General features: G+C 43.1%; 1 protein-coding gene across 2 annotated transcripts in view; it reads left to right on the top strand.

Moving 5' to 3' along the window:
* NEBL (nebulette) overlaps positions 1–16,044 on the top strand; it is a 339,842-nt gene that overhangs the window by 125,134 nt on the left and 198,664 nt on the right. The gene's annotated exons all lie outside the window — the stretch shown is intronic.

Here is a 16,044-nt window from a genome sequence, read left to right as displayed (position 1 = left end):
GTTTTCTTCCCGGTCTTGGATCACCCTGATATTCTTGGTTCTGTTATCCACGTGGGACTAGGGCGAGTAAATGAGCTCTGGTCAGAGTAAGTGTTTCCCAACAATATTGATTTATTTGGTCCTAAATATTTAAAAACATTTTATAAATAGCTTTTCCACACTGCATATGTAGGGGAAAAAAGAGGTGTTAACTTGACCCAATTGCAGTGAGTGTGGGGCTAACACCCTGTCTGTGTATCTCACACCAGCCACTAGCTTTGTTTTCATCCTGTCACTTTATTCATATTTCTTTCATATGTCACACTGACAGCATGAACAAAGATTAGAACACCATGATTGGCTCCCAGTCAACCATTTTGGATGGAAACGTGCCTTCAATATGGCGAAACACGTCGGTTAAGACTAGGGATTTGAATGACACTGTTTTCTTCCGGGACACCCCGTCTCTTCTTGAGAAACCTAGGGTGCTCTCTCTCAGAGAGGTTATCTTGCCGGCCACGGCGTAGGACTGCCGAGCAGTCCTCAGCGTGTGTGCTGAGCAGCCATGTGGCAGCCCACTGGTCAGCGGGGAGGTAAAGTAACACTGAGTAGCAGGGAGGGAAGGCTGAGTTGAGGTCCCCCTTCCACTGTTCATTGGTTGTGGCCTTGGGCCAGCCACTGGGATTCTTTGTGCTGGTGTAAAGTGAGACAGTCTATCTGATCTTGTCTACCTGTCTTGAGGGTGGCTGCAGGTGTCAAATAGGTAGTTAGGCGTGAAAGCATTTTGAAAAGTTAAAAAAAAGATTGTATGACTGTGGAGGCTGATTATGAGTACCATGGTCCCTGAGAATCCTTGATGTGAAAAAGGAGAAGAGTAGACTTTGTGAAGGAGGGAGGTGTCTAGCTAACACTCTTTGAAAATGTCAGTTGTAGCTGTTCGTAATGAGAGTAGTCAGCTTTCAGTTGCAACGGATCTAATTATTTCCACGCGGGTTTATCTGATCACAGGGGAGATGGTAGTTCCCTCCATCCTCTTTCTGGAGGACTTGGGACCACTTCCCAGTCCACTTAATTAGAGGAAAAAAACTCCCGAGTAGGGTTTACTATTGGTTAACAACGCCATGAAGACTTGGTTGGCAGTTAGTTTTCGGTTTATGTAAAATGCTAATTTTCCGTGTGCTAAGCTATTAGTTCAAAAAATTGAGTGCTGGCCAAAGAGAGGCACTATTGCAGAGCCAGCAAGAACACTCCTTGCTCATTCACACCGCGGAGGGTGCCAGGACTTGGCTCCTGTCTGTGCAGCTCCAATATGCCTTTCTTCTCATCAAGTTAGGATTAATTAGGTAATTCTGGAGAAGTACTTCGAGCACATTGGAAAACAGAACTAAATCAAGCAATCAAATATCTGTTTCCTGCCTGTTACATGTCCTTGTTCTGTGCGATAGAATTTATAATTAGTTAATCCTCTCTTCACAGAGTTCACGGGGTGTCTGAGGAAACAGGACTAACATACCACCCCCCCATTAAATTAAAATATGTTTAATTTAAAATAAGGACTCAGAAATGGGGGGGGCGAGTATGGGTTGGTCTGGTTATGCTTCATGCTGGCGGCTGGTGGGGGGGGGTCTGAGTGGAGCCTTGAAGGTTGACAGAGGATCTGATATGAACCCTTATCTCCTTCCTTTAGAGAGCACACCGCTCCCTTTGGGTTCAGTTAGTGGTTATAGGTGTCGTCTCCTTGGTCCAGGAACAAGCATTTATTGTTTTCCCACCACACGCCTGACCTCTGGAAAGGCAAAGAAAAAAAGGAGTCAGTGTTTCATGAAAGGCTGATTTTAGTCTCTCTCAGGTAGGTAGCAAGCTGCGAACTTCAGAAGACAGAGCACACACATGGTTCTGGGCTCGTGGGACAGGAGTTCATAGAGGGGCACAACGCGCTATGGGGTCTCCAAGCAGTGGTCAGGTGAAGGCATCAGATTTTCTGTAAAATTTTGCTCAAAAATCATCTCCTTCAGAAAGAAAATGTAGGACTTCATCAGACAGATGGCATGGGGAAATTCAACTCAATTCAAGAAACACGTGTTGACTACTTACTATGTACAAGGAATTGTGCTGGGTGTCAGGGGAGGGAAAAGCATCACCATCATCATCCTTGTCGTCATCGTTATCGTCAATCTTGCTGTATTCGGGGCACATAACTTTACATGTACTATTTCATTTCCTCTCAAACAGCCCTATGAGACAGGTATTTATTATTATCCCTATTTAGATGAAGCATTCAACCTTTAGAGAGTTTAGAGAACTCACCCTTTCAAACTTAGCAAGGAATTGAACTTGGAATAGAACCTGGATCTGTGAGCCCCAAGTGTCCACAATCTCAACCAGTACTCTGGTCACATTACTCAGAGAGCACCTAGAAAAGGAGATGTGTAAGCAGATACTTTCAGTACAAGCCAATAGGGCAGTGTATGTAAAGGTAGAAGGACTCCTCTCAGGTGCAGAAGTCCTCTCTCTCCCCTTCCTCCCCTCCCCCTTCTTCTTCTCTTTTCCCTCCTCCTCCTTTTTCTCCTTCTCCTTCTCCATGAGCGATTAAAATACTTCTAGAGTGTTTCTACCTTTGCAAAGACATGGAAAGATATCTACCCTAATGGTAGTATTCACTACTGGCAAATCATTTCACGTTAGCATATTAAATGATTTGATTCTGTGGTAGCGCGTTCCCTTTGAGTTTTGATACCAAGAATTCTGAACAGCTCAACAGTTTTGGTGGAAGATTGACTATTAACATTTTATTTACTTGTTTTGATAACCTGTGATGCTAAGTGAGCCAAATCTCTTCATTACTCCGAGTTTTGAAATTCTGAAATCCTTTAGAATTGTTTGGTTAAAACTCCTATTTTTTCTCTTAGTTCATTAGCTTACCAAATGAGCCAAAATGAAGGGAAAACAAAAATAAAATTTCAGTCCAACCTAGGAAGTTATTTATGGTTAACATATTGTTATCTTTTCCTTTTTTCTCTTCTCTGTCTCGGTCTCTTTCTTTTTCAGAGGGTTATGAACATAGCCAGCATTTTTTTTTTTTTTGCCTGAGTGTTAGATCCTCTCAAGCTTTTTTGGGATCTGTATTAGGTGCCGATTGTCATAATAAAATGATTCGAAATACCGGAGAATAAACAAGGAAACCATGAGTTAGCTTTTCAGAACTGGTGATAGGCGGTGGCTTACAGGCATTATCCAGCTTGCACATAACTGGTGCCTGTCCACTTGGGTAGCCACTGACCGTGCTGGCTGTGGATGGCTCTGGAACGCTGCGGACAAGCGGGGGAGGGGAAGCATTCCTTCTTCACTAGCTCCCTTTCCATCGCATCTCACAGGATGAACTGCTTCAAAGAAATAGCATAACTGGAGGTTAGGTGCCTCCACTGGCCCACAGTGGCCCATACCGTACGGCGCAAAAGTGGAGACTTTTCCTTCTAGTGGTATTAGTAACACTGTACTTCATCCGTGGGGCATCGGCCTTTCACTGCGTGCCTCGGGACCAGTGTGATGTCCTTGTTTTTGTGGGGAGGTGAGCCTTGAGTTCCAAAGCCTTGCCTGGTAAACTAAACTGCTGGAACACAAACTCTTTGTAAGTTGGGCAGCCCCTAAACTTTAAAAACTTAAGTGAGGTGAAAGCCCTCTTAGGAGAGAAAGTTTTTAAACTTATTATTTTCACATGATGTTGTAGCAAGTGTTTCTTGTTTTCAGGCTGTGGCAGAAACGGCGCACTGCTTTGAGTACTTTCCATCAGGAGTCTATGGACTTCATAAAGCTGGGGAAATTGTTCTTCAGATGGAATTTTGAGGGGAAGCCTTCATAGAAAAGAGACGAAAACAGGGCCATTGTAGCTTTAGCAAGGGGAGGGGGTGTTTCCCCTGCTTCTCCCCACCCTCCCCCTCTAGGGCCTTGGGATGAATGTCTTAGGAAGCCTCGGGCCTCTGTAGGCCAGAGTTCTGAAAAGCACTGCTGAAAGACAAAACATTAGCTAGCTTTCCCACTTGGTTGTTTATGTGATTGGCTTAGCTGTTTGCAATCCTCCTGAAAATAATGGAGAATTGGGGCTCCCTGGGTTCTTAAATGGAGTGTGTGTGATTTATGAGTGCTGATAAGATGAAATTGAAAATTGTGATGGATCGAATACAGATTATTCTGGAATCTTGAGTTTTCATTTTGTAATCTATGTTCATTCTTTCTTTTTTTTTTTTGCGGTACGCGGGCCTCTCACTGTCGTGGCCTCTCCCGTTGCGGGGCACAGGCTCCGGTCGCGCAGGCTCAGCGGCCATGGCTCACGGGCCCAGCCGCTCCGCGGCATGTGGGATCCTCCCGGACCGGGGCATGAACCTGTGTGCCCTGCATCGGCAGGCGGACTCTCAACCATTACGCCACCAGAGAAGCCCTATGTTAATTCTTTTTTAATCTTCCACGTTTCTCTGGGGGCATAAAAAACATGGCGCACAGGGAACAGGATATATGACAGTAGTAAGGTGAGAAGTTGACATGGTTTTTTTATAGGGAAATGTAATAGTTACACATATCTGCGGGAGGAATGAAGACACATGTCTAATATAAACCTCTGGAAGGTCACGGAGGTAGGGCTGTGACCAGCATTCCCTTCCTGGCTTGCCCTAGGTACCTTTCTGTACCTCCTCATTCTGTCTTCCATTTTCAGGGTTTTTTTCTCTCTGTTCTCTGTCATCTAACCAGCCAGTATGGTGTTCAGTTATTACCTAAAGCAGGACTCCTCTCAGGTGGCAGTTGCTTTTGAATAAGGTATCACCGAGGACTGACTTCCTTCAAAGCAACAGATCCATGACGAGGGAACATCAGTAATTGTCTAAAGATGACTGGAGAGCTCCTTTGGAGAGCATCCTCTGTGTATGTGTCACATCTCATCCCAACCCGATCATAAATTTGACCTGAATTTCATTTGCCACCCGGAGCCAATGATATGCCAAATTCTGTGCTAGATATTGGGGATGCTGTAGTGAGCAAAATCATATAAACCTTCACTCTCAGGGGATTTATGGTCTAGTGGGGGAGAGGGCGATAATAAAAAATTAACGAACATAGGCAAAATTGCAACTGTGACAAGAGCTGCAGAGAGCTGTGTGTATCTTAATTATGTTTAAAAACATTTTCAGGGAGTTGGAGGCCTGAGTGCTTTTCTGCAGACAGGTACATAATGGGATCTCAGAGTGGCCTGCTGCATCCTGCCCAGCTGTGGATCCCATTTCTAAATGCATATCTTTTTTCTCCCGATTTCCCGATCTTAGCTGACGAGTCTTTGCTCCTTGCTGGGTCCTCTTACCGTCCCTTATCTCACGCGACTACCTCATACTTCTAAACAGGAAGACTGTCTCTCCAGATAGTTTTTCGTTGGTCATTCTTATATTCCGCTGATCACGGACAAGAAGCCTTTCATATTTGCTTTTTAATTTTCCATCTTCTTTGAACCTAATTTTGGCAGCTTTATAGTTCGCATCTTTTGATTTTTCACCATTTGATGCCGTATTTTGATCCGAGGGTGATGCTTCTTATTTCTCACAATAAGCGCTTTCTCATGTATGTAAAGGTAAAAGTTCACAGGGAGAAGCTTCAGCATGTTTCTTTTCAAGGTTTTGAGGCAGTGAAAGTGATGAGAGATTATGTTTCACATCTAGGAAGGGCTGAATGTGAATAAGTACTTCAAAGGAGAAATATTAATTCACTTGATGTGGCACATTTCTTCCAGGGAACAGAACATGCTGTGCAGATGTTAACTCTAACCCCCACCATCTCCCACAAGTCAGGTTGTTTTTCTGTTTTTACTTCTGGATAAAATGATGTAAGAGGCAAAAATGTCAGGAGTGACAGACAGCAAAATAACCAAGATGTTTTGATTTGCTGTGTCATGATGGAGTTTTAGAGCCTTTCATCACGGGGGCCTGGTTTTCTACTCCTAACCCTTCTGAAATGACCCATATTCTTTCCATCTGTTCTCGGAGTCCCAGCAGAGTGGTTCTTTGGTGCCCTCCCAGCTCATCCTGCCTCCCTGCCCATCGTGCCCACAGCCGGTGGTAGAGGGTGGAGGTGCTGTAGTCTGGGTGGGCAGGCCACGGGCTACTTGTTATTATTCTGTGGGCCACAGCCAGATTACTCGTCCTTTTAATCAGGCACTTGAATATATAGCCTGTCAATTTTTTGTGGCTCTGGGGTCATGGATATAACAGCTGTGATGAAGAGACTATTTTAAAAATATGAAATTAATGTGTTTTTCATCTTTCTCGTCTATAAATCATGTTCTGCTTTACCACCTCACACTTATGGCTCCAGAGGAGGGAGAAGAGTGAACCCCACTTTGAGAAGGAGGGAATATGGTCCCAGGTGAAGGGGACGCCTATCCTTCCTTCTGGCTATGGTAACTTGTAGAAAAAAGGCAGGAAAAAATCAGAGACTGAAACGTGCCCCTGCCCCGTCTCTTCCGGTGGAAATCTCTCATTGGGAAGATGGGGGAGGCATGGCAGGTCAGTGGAGAGCAGCGAGAAGCAGAGACGACCACCGCACGAGGCATCCTGCCGGCCCCTGCCAGCTCCTTGGTGTGCCTGCGGGCAGGGAGAGAACCGGAGTTTAGTCCCTCATGTGGCGCAGAAGGGGTCAGACATTCCGGCGCAGAGGCAGTAGAGCGATGCTGAGGGTGCTCGCTGAGTAGCTGGCTGGGGCAGTGCCACCGAGGAATAATGGGCCCCGGGAGCCAGGGGTGGTGAGCGGCAGGGAGGAGCGGTGGGACCTCGGCGAGAGGTGCCCTTCTGAGCCGGGGGAGAAGGCACTGTGAGGGCACCAGCCAGAGGCTTCGTCAGGGATTCCAATAGGGGCCCAGCGAGCGCGAGGACAGGGAGAGGCCACCGAGGTCAGACGAGCTGGAGGAGAGAATGAGGGAACGTGGGCCTGGGTCCAGCGCTTCACCCTTGCTTCCCTCCGAGGTCACTGCCTCAGCGTGGAATCAGGCAACGAAACCAAATTTATAGTACAATATCGGATTCAGAAAAGTCCTCTTGGTAGTAGCCAGCAGCACACAGTAGGTCTGATTAGTGCGCTGAATCTTTCAACTCCTGTCAAGTACCTGTGTTTTCTTTTGCCAGAAATTATTTGGTCTAATTATCATTTCGTGTTATCTCAGAACTTTGCTTATAGCGTCCGCTGTCTTCAGGAGGACCTCCCGCCGGAGTTCTCCATGGGCCTGTACAGATGGAAACTAGCTCGAGAAATTCTGTGCAGAAAGATGACTATGATAGCTTCATTCTTTAAAAAAGCTTCCATTTGCAACAGTCATTGTGTTGTGTTCTTTTTTGTTTTGTTTTGTTTTGTTTTTTTGCGGTACGCGGGCCTCTCACTGTTGTGGCCTCTCCCATTGCGGAGCACAGGCTCCGGACGCGCAGGCCCAGCGGCCGTGGCTCACGGGCCCAGCTGCCCCACGGCATGTGGGATCTTCCCGGACCGGGGCACGAACCCGTGTCCCCAGCATCGGCAGGCGGACTTTCAACCACTGCGCCACCAGGGAAGCCCTGGAAGTTGTGTTCTGAAATGAGATCTCTACCTAAGCTTCTGAAAATATTGGTTGTACTTTTTAAAGGGTGAGGAGAGCAATTAGAATTTCCCTCCCTTCCTTCATCCCTCCTCAGCTCTCTTGATTTCTGGTGAAGTCAAGGATGAGGATGATAGTAACTCAGAAATTAAGGTGACACAAACTTGATCCTAACTAGTAGGGAAGTCAAAGCTCCGTTTGACTGACACTCGGAGTTCCCATTTATATGAAATTGGCTTTATTTCAAGGGAATCTGTAATCTGCAGATATCTTCTAAGGGAAGTTGAACAAGCTACAGATTTAGCTTCCTAAGCGTGCGGTACTTTTAGAGCCCAAGCAACTAAATATACCAAATTTCACATTACTTAAACCAAAGATGTGAAGAATAGCGAAACCAAGGTTCCTATCCTATTTTTAATTAAACAAACAATCTTAGAGCCCTTATACAGATTTTTTTCTTTATCTCTAGAATGGCTATAATGCTTATAAATTATTAAAATTAAAATGAAAGTACATCTTAACTGTGTTTCTTCTATGTACTTTGCAAGATTTCCTTAGAATTGGATAATCTCCAAGGCTCTGAGAGAACTTTTCATTCTAGAAGATTTTATTCTCTACAGGAATATCGCTTAAAGTTTTAGGTATGTATATATACTATATATATATTTACATATAATACATATAAAATGTATGTGTGTATATGCATGTAACGCACATTGTACATATATGTTTACACATGTATATACATCTGTGTATAATATCCAGATACACACATACATATATTTATATATATATACATACATATAATAATATAATAAAGCTAACTTGGAGAGATAATGTTCAGAAAATAGTCTCCTTGAAAATCTGAAAGACTGAGAAAACGTGAAGTATCTTTTCTCTTTTGTTATCGATGGCTAAGTATGATTTAATTCACTGCCGGACACTGAAACAGCTGGACCATTTGCAATCTTAGTTCCCATCATGTAAATTAGCTCTGCAGTTCCTGTGTCTTTTAGTCATTCCATATGTTTTAGGAAATAGCTAAGGTGAAAAAGTGTAACAGAGATGGTATTATTTCTGGAAGTGAGGTAATGAGGTCTTTTTCAAAATATCACCTATTCCAGAGGGCAGAATACTCATTTCACAATATAACGAGCAGAGACGTCGTTAAAGCTTTACCTGTTTTGATGGGCCTTACTCTCTCTGTAGTTTCTTAATTAATTTAATGTTTTTTTAATAGCTGTTTTCTTTATCCTTTGTTTAAATTTTAAACTAGAAGCTAGAGATCTGATTAATGTAACAGTTATTACTTAATAACCAGGCTAAGCAATTGTCAGGACTATATTTATACCATTTGATGATAAGGGTGATAATGTATGAAATGAGGTAGAAACAAAGAAAATAATTTCATGAAAATCAGGAGTCTTATGGGAATGAAGAATTAGATACTTTATGGCAAAGCAGACAGATGCTTTTCGAAGTTTTTCTTGACATTAATTACAAATCAAGAAAAATCAAGGTGTTTTTGATTTCAGACCTTTACTAGCAAAGAAATCTCATTTAAGGACCCACATGTACTTCTTGTAATTTAATTCTGTATAACGCTGCTTCAATTATTTATTGGTTTAATCTACATTTACTGAATACCTCCTTTGGCCAGATACTGCCTGCTCTTGGGGTGAAGATGTGTGTGGACAGAAGCCAGCAGCGTTGGGGAGGAACACGACCTCTGACTTAGAGGTGTTTATTGAGTTTCCTCAAAAGATATTCTCCCCAATTCTGCAAACAGTTATTTTTTTCTGTGCTCTATGTAGCTTTCCCCTCTCATTCCCCGCTGAAATGTTTACCCGTTCTGCGAATGGAAGCCCAGAAGGACTCTCTTTCCCTTTACATAGATCAAATACCAGCTGCTCTGAGAAACTATGTATTGGGGAAGAAATGATCTTTTAACTGGTTTTGGAAGTAACTCCCCAGCACCCGTGCCCTTTTGTAAACTTTTTGTAGAGTTTGCTCCTTCTTAAGGTAATGTGGATTAAATGTTTTTGATTGTTTCATGGACACAGGAAAGCTTCTCCAATAAAATCCACTTTTTTTGGGGGGGTGGTTATCATCAGGAGAATTAAATCATGTCATCAGCAATGTCCCAATCCTCTTGTTATCCTGCAGACTCCTCACCCTTTTTGGGTCATGGACCCCTTTGGAAGTTTGATGAAAGCCATTGAACTTCTCCTTTGGAAAAGGTACAAAAGCAAAAATATGCCAACTTTAGAATATAATTGCAGGGAGTTCATGGGTCAGCAAAGGTCATCAGAGTCCCAGGTTTTAGAAGGTGTGGTCAGGTCAGCCAGTGGGAGGAGCAGAGAAAAATAGGCTGAACTTAGAGGTTTAGCAGAGGCTAGAGGATTGGCACAGAGGTTATGGATTCCCTGCCTTCTAAGCACAAATTCATCTTGATTAAAATATTAACTGTCTTGGAAACGTGAAATGTTACTGCCTTAAAGAAGGCAATCTAGCGACAACTGTTAAACCTTAAAAATACACGTCTTCTTTGATCCAGCAGTTCCACTCCTGGAGATTTCTCCTGTAGAAACAGAAATATCAGCATATAAGGCACATGGGCAAGGATCTCTAGGTCAGCATTGTTTGTAGCAGCAAAAAACTGGAAACTGAATGAAAGCCCATCAACAAATAGTAGAATAAATTATGATAACCCAGACCACAGAATATTATGCAGCCATTAAAAAGAATGAGATAGAGGTAAACCAGATGCCTTTGGGATGTCCATGTGGTATTACTCAGTGAGAAATTTAGATACAGAAAAGTGTATAAATTACAAAACTCTCCCTCTGTGCATGTGTGTGCATATCTATGTATTTGCATATGTCTGATTAAGATTATATGTGTGGGGAGAAAAATATGAAGTAGTATGCACTAGGGTGTTAGCGTTTATTTGTTCTGGGGGCTTATCCATGGTGAGCCAAACAAAGGGGAAAAATGGTTAAAATAATTTAAAAGATGTCTATGATGGGATGAATGCATTTTAATGCAATTAGCTATTTATCTGTCTATCTCTATTTATTATCTATGTATTGGTGGGTATATGTGAGAAGAAAGAAAACAATGACTTAGAGACATAATTGCTTGTATGTATTTAGCATTCCATTCTTTTACTTCTTTCACAGCCAGTAACACTGCGGCTTCTCAGTTCAGTCTTGTGGGGCTAACTAGGCCAATATGGCCAGGCTGCAATCTCCCTGCTGACTTATTAGGTGGATTTCCTGTGACTCACTGCTCTAAAGTTATTTAGCCTTTAGCAAATGTTCGTTGGATGTCTATTTTATGTCATGTACTAGGCTTTGTGCTGGGAAGACTCAAAGAACTAAGGGTGTGTGTGTGTGTGTGTGTGTGTGTGTGTGTGTGTGTGTGTGTGTGTGTGTGTGTGTACACAGCTTAGGGACTGTTTGCAGCTGCATTTGGACTTCCTCCCCCCAATCTGTCATTTATCTGCTTGTGGGTGTGTAGGGTTGAGAGCATAGGTGCTGCTCTCATGTCAGGAAGAACCTAAGAATTTGGAGTGGGATCTTGACGTTCCTTCTCTTTGTTCCATTAAATGACCTACTGCCTAATTCTCCAACTTTTCCTCAGAGATGCCTGAAGACCTCTAGAGAGGATAGTACTGAAAGGACAAAGATGTATGAGGTGCTTCCTGTAGATCATTGTCTCTCAAAATTGTGGTTTCCCACATCATAGTTACCTGGTGTGCATGTGGAAAATGCTTATTTGTGGAGCTGGCCCCAGACTCACTAAGAGGGAGGCCTAGAAATCCACAGCGTTACTAAGTGCCCCATGTAAGTCTCACACACGTTAATGTTTGAGAGCCAGTTCCATCAAATTTTGCTTCAAATAATGAGCCCTCCTGGCGTCTTTCCCCAGAATTTTACCAAGACTTTTCCATACCCTTGGACTTCTTTCCCACGTGGTTGTGGAAAGCTTAGATATTGTGCCATGTGGAAATTGGTCCCCATTCACTGGTTTCTCATTCAGAAGGACTGACCTCCGTCTGTCAGGCAGGATACTTGGAGTCGTGTGTTACTGCCAGGCTTCTGAAAGCTTATGCCACTGTTTAGGATGCAAGTCCAGGGGACACAGACAGGAGAAGGGATGCTTTAATTCAGTTTTACGACATTTAGGTATTTGACTCAGCAGATACTCTTACAGACATTTTTCTAATATTAAAATGGCTTTTTATTTTCCTCTTTTTGTTCATTAGTGAGGTCTGCATTTTAGAGGAGATTTTATGAAGAGAAACTTTCAGACCATAGTGTCACTACCGAACACACACAATTTCATTCTGAATGTAAAGAAATCAATGTAGATCAGAAAAAGACTGGAATGGTTTGAAAAATCAACAATCTGATGGTCAAATTCAAATGTCTTTAATGTAACAGAGTCAGTATGTACATACACACAAGAGAGAATTTCAGGTTACAATGCATTTTGTTGTTTGTAATGACGGGAGTAAAACCACGATTTGCACACGTGATGTAAATGTTTTGGAATTCTTGATTCTTTGGGCTACTTCTGGTTTATTTATAAATATTTGTAATAGAATCAAGAACTGAAAGTGTTTTTCAGATATCTAAGATTTATCCCTTTACTCAGGGTTTCTTCCCCAGTCCTTTTATCTAAAATGTCAAAATAACTGAAGCAAAGGCTAGTTCATATGAAAAGCAGAACTGAGCGACTGATTTCCTACATTCCTCATGTGATTGTACCTGTATAGACAACAACCTTAGTACTGTTCTGATTAGAAAGGCCTTGTCTGAGAACCTTTTATCTCCACAGCAGGATATATACAATCCGAGTCGATGCTAGAAACCCACGACTTCACCCCTCAATCAATAATCATCGATTGAGTAGAGTTGGTTTCGGGGCTATGTATTAGATACCACGAGGCACACAGAAGAAGAGTCGTACTTTCTGCCTCTGAAGAACAATCTAATTCAGAAGGTAGTTCACATGTGCACGCGCTGACATGGTTCCGTAACAACAGGTTCTTTCAACAAATACTAGGGAAGACAACATAAAGAAGTGATGGTGGAACAGGGGAGGTGTTGGAGAGCAGGCACATGACACTAGAGAGACAGCTGAACAGGAGCAAGACGCGAGGAAGCCATGAGCGTAACCCATGAAGCTGTCTCCATCCGAAAGTCATCAGCTGGAGGGTGTGGGCAGTCGGTCAGGGGAGTCTGTGCTCTGGAGGGTGGAGAGGCTTTGGAACGAAATGATGAGGTCCTCAATCAGGGTAGTGAAAAAGCTGTTGAAGAATCATTGTCTAGGGATTTTATGAAATGCAAAGCTTGGAGAAATGAAAGAACTCCAGTGTGAGGAAGTGAGGAGGCTGAATCAGGATCGTGGCTGTGAAAATAGGGAAGCAAAACTTAGTGTTACTTTTGGAGAAAATTGGATATTAGGGGTAAGTTGGGGGAAAAAAATAAAGTCATATAATGAAAATATTTGTGAAGGTGTTAAACACATCAATCTTAGACACTTAATTAATTTATTTTTGCTGTGTTGGGTCTTCATTTCTGTGCGAGGGCTTTCTCTAGTTGTGGCAAGCGGGAGCTACTCTTCATCGTGGTGCGTGGGCCTCTCACTATCGCGGCCTCTCTTGTTGCAGAGCACAGGCTTCAGATGTGCAGGCTCAGTACTTGTGGCTCATGGGCCTAGTTGCTCCGCGGCATGTGGGATCCTCCCAGACCAGGGCTCGAACCCGTGTCCCCTGCATTAGCAGGCAGATTCTCAACCACTGCGCCACCAGGGAAGCCCCATGAGAAACTTTAAATTAGAGGGGAAACAGTGACTAGTGGTGGGGAATAAACCTGATTAATTGACTTTTAAATTTTAAATTGTGGATTTTTGGTCTTCAGAAATTCATTTGTGTCATAAACTATCATTGAATAGACCTTTGACATGGTAAATATTCTATGGTTTAGAATAACTTCTTAGGCTTTCATTCAGTAGGTGGTAAATAAGTGCTGGATGACAAATTCTGGTATTTATCTTGCAAGGTAATCTGCAATTCTATGAGACAGTGTTTTCCTGCCTGGGACACAAAGCTCTGCTACAATTATTTGTGAATAACTTTTTATAACTCATGTTCTAAGACTATTGTAAATTGCCATTTAAAAGAACAATGTTTCATCACCATAAAAAAACCTCCCTCCTTCCTACATCAGGGGTATTTTCCTCTTGTCTAAAAAATACATACTTCTTTTTAGAAGTCTGCATTTACACTGAGCTGGTACTTTTCTTCTCTGGAAAGGAAAAAAAAAAAAAAACACTTAGAAAAACCCAAGTAACCAAACAAATCACCTTGATTACTACCTACAGAGAAAAAGAGCTGGCTTTATTTTTTCTCTTGTGCATATTTTTAGATCAATCCATATATGAGAAATAGTTATGTTAGAAACTGTTTGGATATTTGGTGTAGTGGGTGTAGAGAATGGGTACATCAAATTGCTACCTAACAGAGCAAGGAAACCAGTTCATATTGTCTATTGGGAAACAAAGCGTATGACTATTAAAAAGAAAAAAAAAAAGACAGTGTTGAAAGAGTGTGTTGAGTTGCCAGGGACCGCTAAGCTTCTACAGTCTGTTCACGTGTGCAGTGCCGTTAGTCATCTATCTCCTAGTTGCTGACCAGAGGGCTTTACCAATAGTGGCACTATTTTCCCGGGTTTTTATTTCCCTGGAGTACCTGTGATAATGCTGTATGTTATGCTGCAAGTCATTTATTTTGGTAGACCTTGAAATTATGTCCACCTTACAACTTGGGAAACTTTGGGTAGGAAGAGTCTTCTGGCTGTGTTTCACCTTGCAGCTTCTTCGGCTCTCACTTGCTGCACGGGCTCTGAGCCTGTTCCGTGGAACGTGTGTATGACACGGGTGCCTGTTCCACTTCCTACGCGCCAGTCGTCCTCTTGTACCAAGTCGCCCTTCTCCCCATGGAATGTGGTGGCCAGGCGGTGTCAGCTTTCGGTCAGCTGGCTGGCCCTGGTGGGGTAGAACCTGGTGTCCAGGTCTGACTCCACACTTGCTTTTTCCTGACAGCCTTCCTCTCTATGACACCTTGCCCGTGACTTTCTGGAGAGAAAGTGGGATACATAGAAGCTAATAGGGGGATCCTTTGCGGGCTCTCCACCTCTCCCCTGTGCTTTCCCGAGCTTGTCCTCTGCCCTTTGCTCTCAACACAGACACCCATGCCCGTCTGACCACTGCTTTCCTCTTCTTCCTTGCACTTGGCTTTCCCTTCAGTGCATCAGCTTCCTTCCAAATCTTTGTCCGTCTTCCAAACGGCAGAGCATCCAGAAAGACTGGAGATACGTTTTCTGGTGTCCATGTGAAGCTTTTGCTTACTTAGATACATTTTGGGGGATATGACTTTCTTGTTTCAAGGGCCGTTTTTCTGTTAGCAGTAAGTATTTGACCCTTCCATCTCCAAATGTCTGGAGTTTAGATTTAAACAGATTCTAAATCCACTTGATTTTTTTTCTACAGCTATTTCACTCCCTCCTTTGCAAATGCTGATCCGCAGGTTACCTAGGAATGGCTTCTCCCTCTTCAGAGACCTCTGTCGTTTGCAAGGGATCAGCATCTTGCAGCCCTTTGCAGACAGGGAGAGTGATAGGCTTCGTCTGGCCAGGAAAAGTCACTTCTGACTGAGGACATAAGTAAAACGAAAATCTTCTGTAGTGCAACATCCAGCTGCTGAGTTAAACCACCTGCTTCAGCTGTAGCGTAGGGCCCCCTGTGTGGCCCTTCACATGCGTCACGCTAGGGCGAAACCAACACTTGACAGCAGAACGATAATAAATCTGTCGTGGTGGCCACAGTCCTCTTCGGCCCCCTCTGCCTAGTGGCCAGAGTCCTTTCTGAGTTAAGAGATTCACCAATGACGAGGATGGTGACGGCTGGCTTCCAAAATATAACAATTCATGGTCACAGTTAGAGCTTAATTTCCTTAAACCTTTCATCAGGGAAGGAAGCACTTCATAGTAAATGACTGTATTGCTTGCAATCATCTGCCCGCGGAGCCTTCATTATATTCCTTAGGCATTATGGCTTGCATCACATGATCTTTCCTCAAACATCAGGTGAACCAACAATGAAATTGCATTTCTTTGAATTAGAGTACAGATTATTATGGCAGAAAAGAGACATTGAAGGGGAAACGTTCATGTTTATGTTTGAATAAATGTGAAAGCTTAACGGCCTCAGAGGCAGTTAAAGCAGAGGTTGTAAGAGAACACAGAACCGTGGTACCTCATTGCTTTAGATGTATCTCTGAATGAGTGCGGGCAAAGCACTTTCACTTTCCAGTCCTGGGTGTATAAATCCTGGAACATGCAATCATTTGGTGTGTATTTCTCGTGCGGGTAGGAGAACACAGCATCACTGATAGT

The sequence above is a fragment of the Phocoena phocoena genome, chromosome 2, assembly GCF_963924675.1.
Source record: "Phocoena phocoena chromosome 2, mPhoPho1.1, whole genome shotgun sequence".
In the NCBI taxonomy this organism is placed as follows: Eukaryota; Metazoa; Chordata; class Mammalia; order Artiodactyla; family Phocoenidae; genus Phocoena; species Phocoena phocoena.
This window is presented reverse-complemented; position numbering and strand designations above follow the sequence as displayed.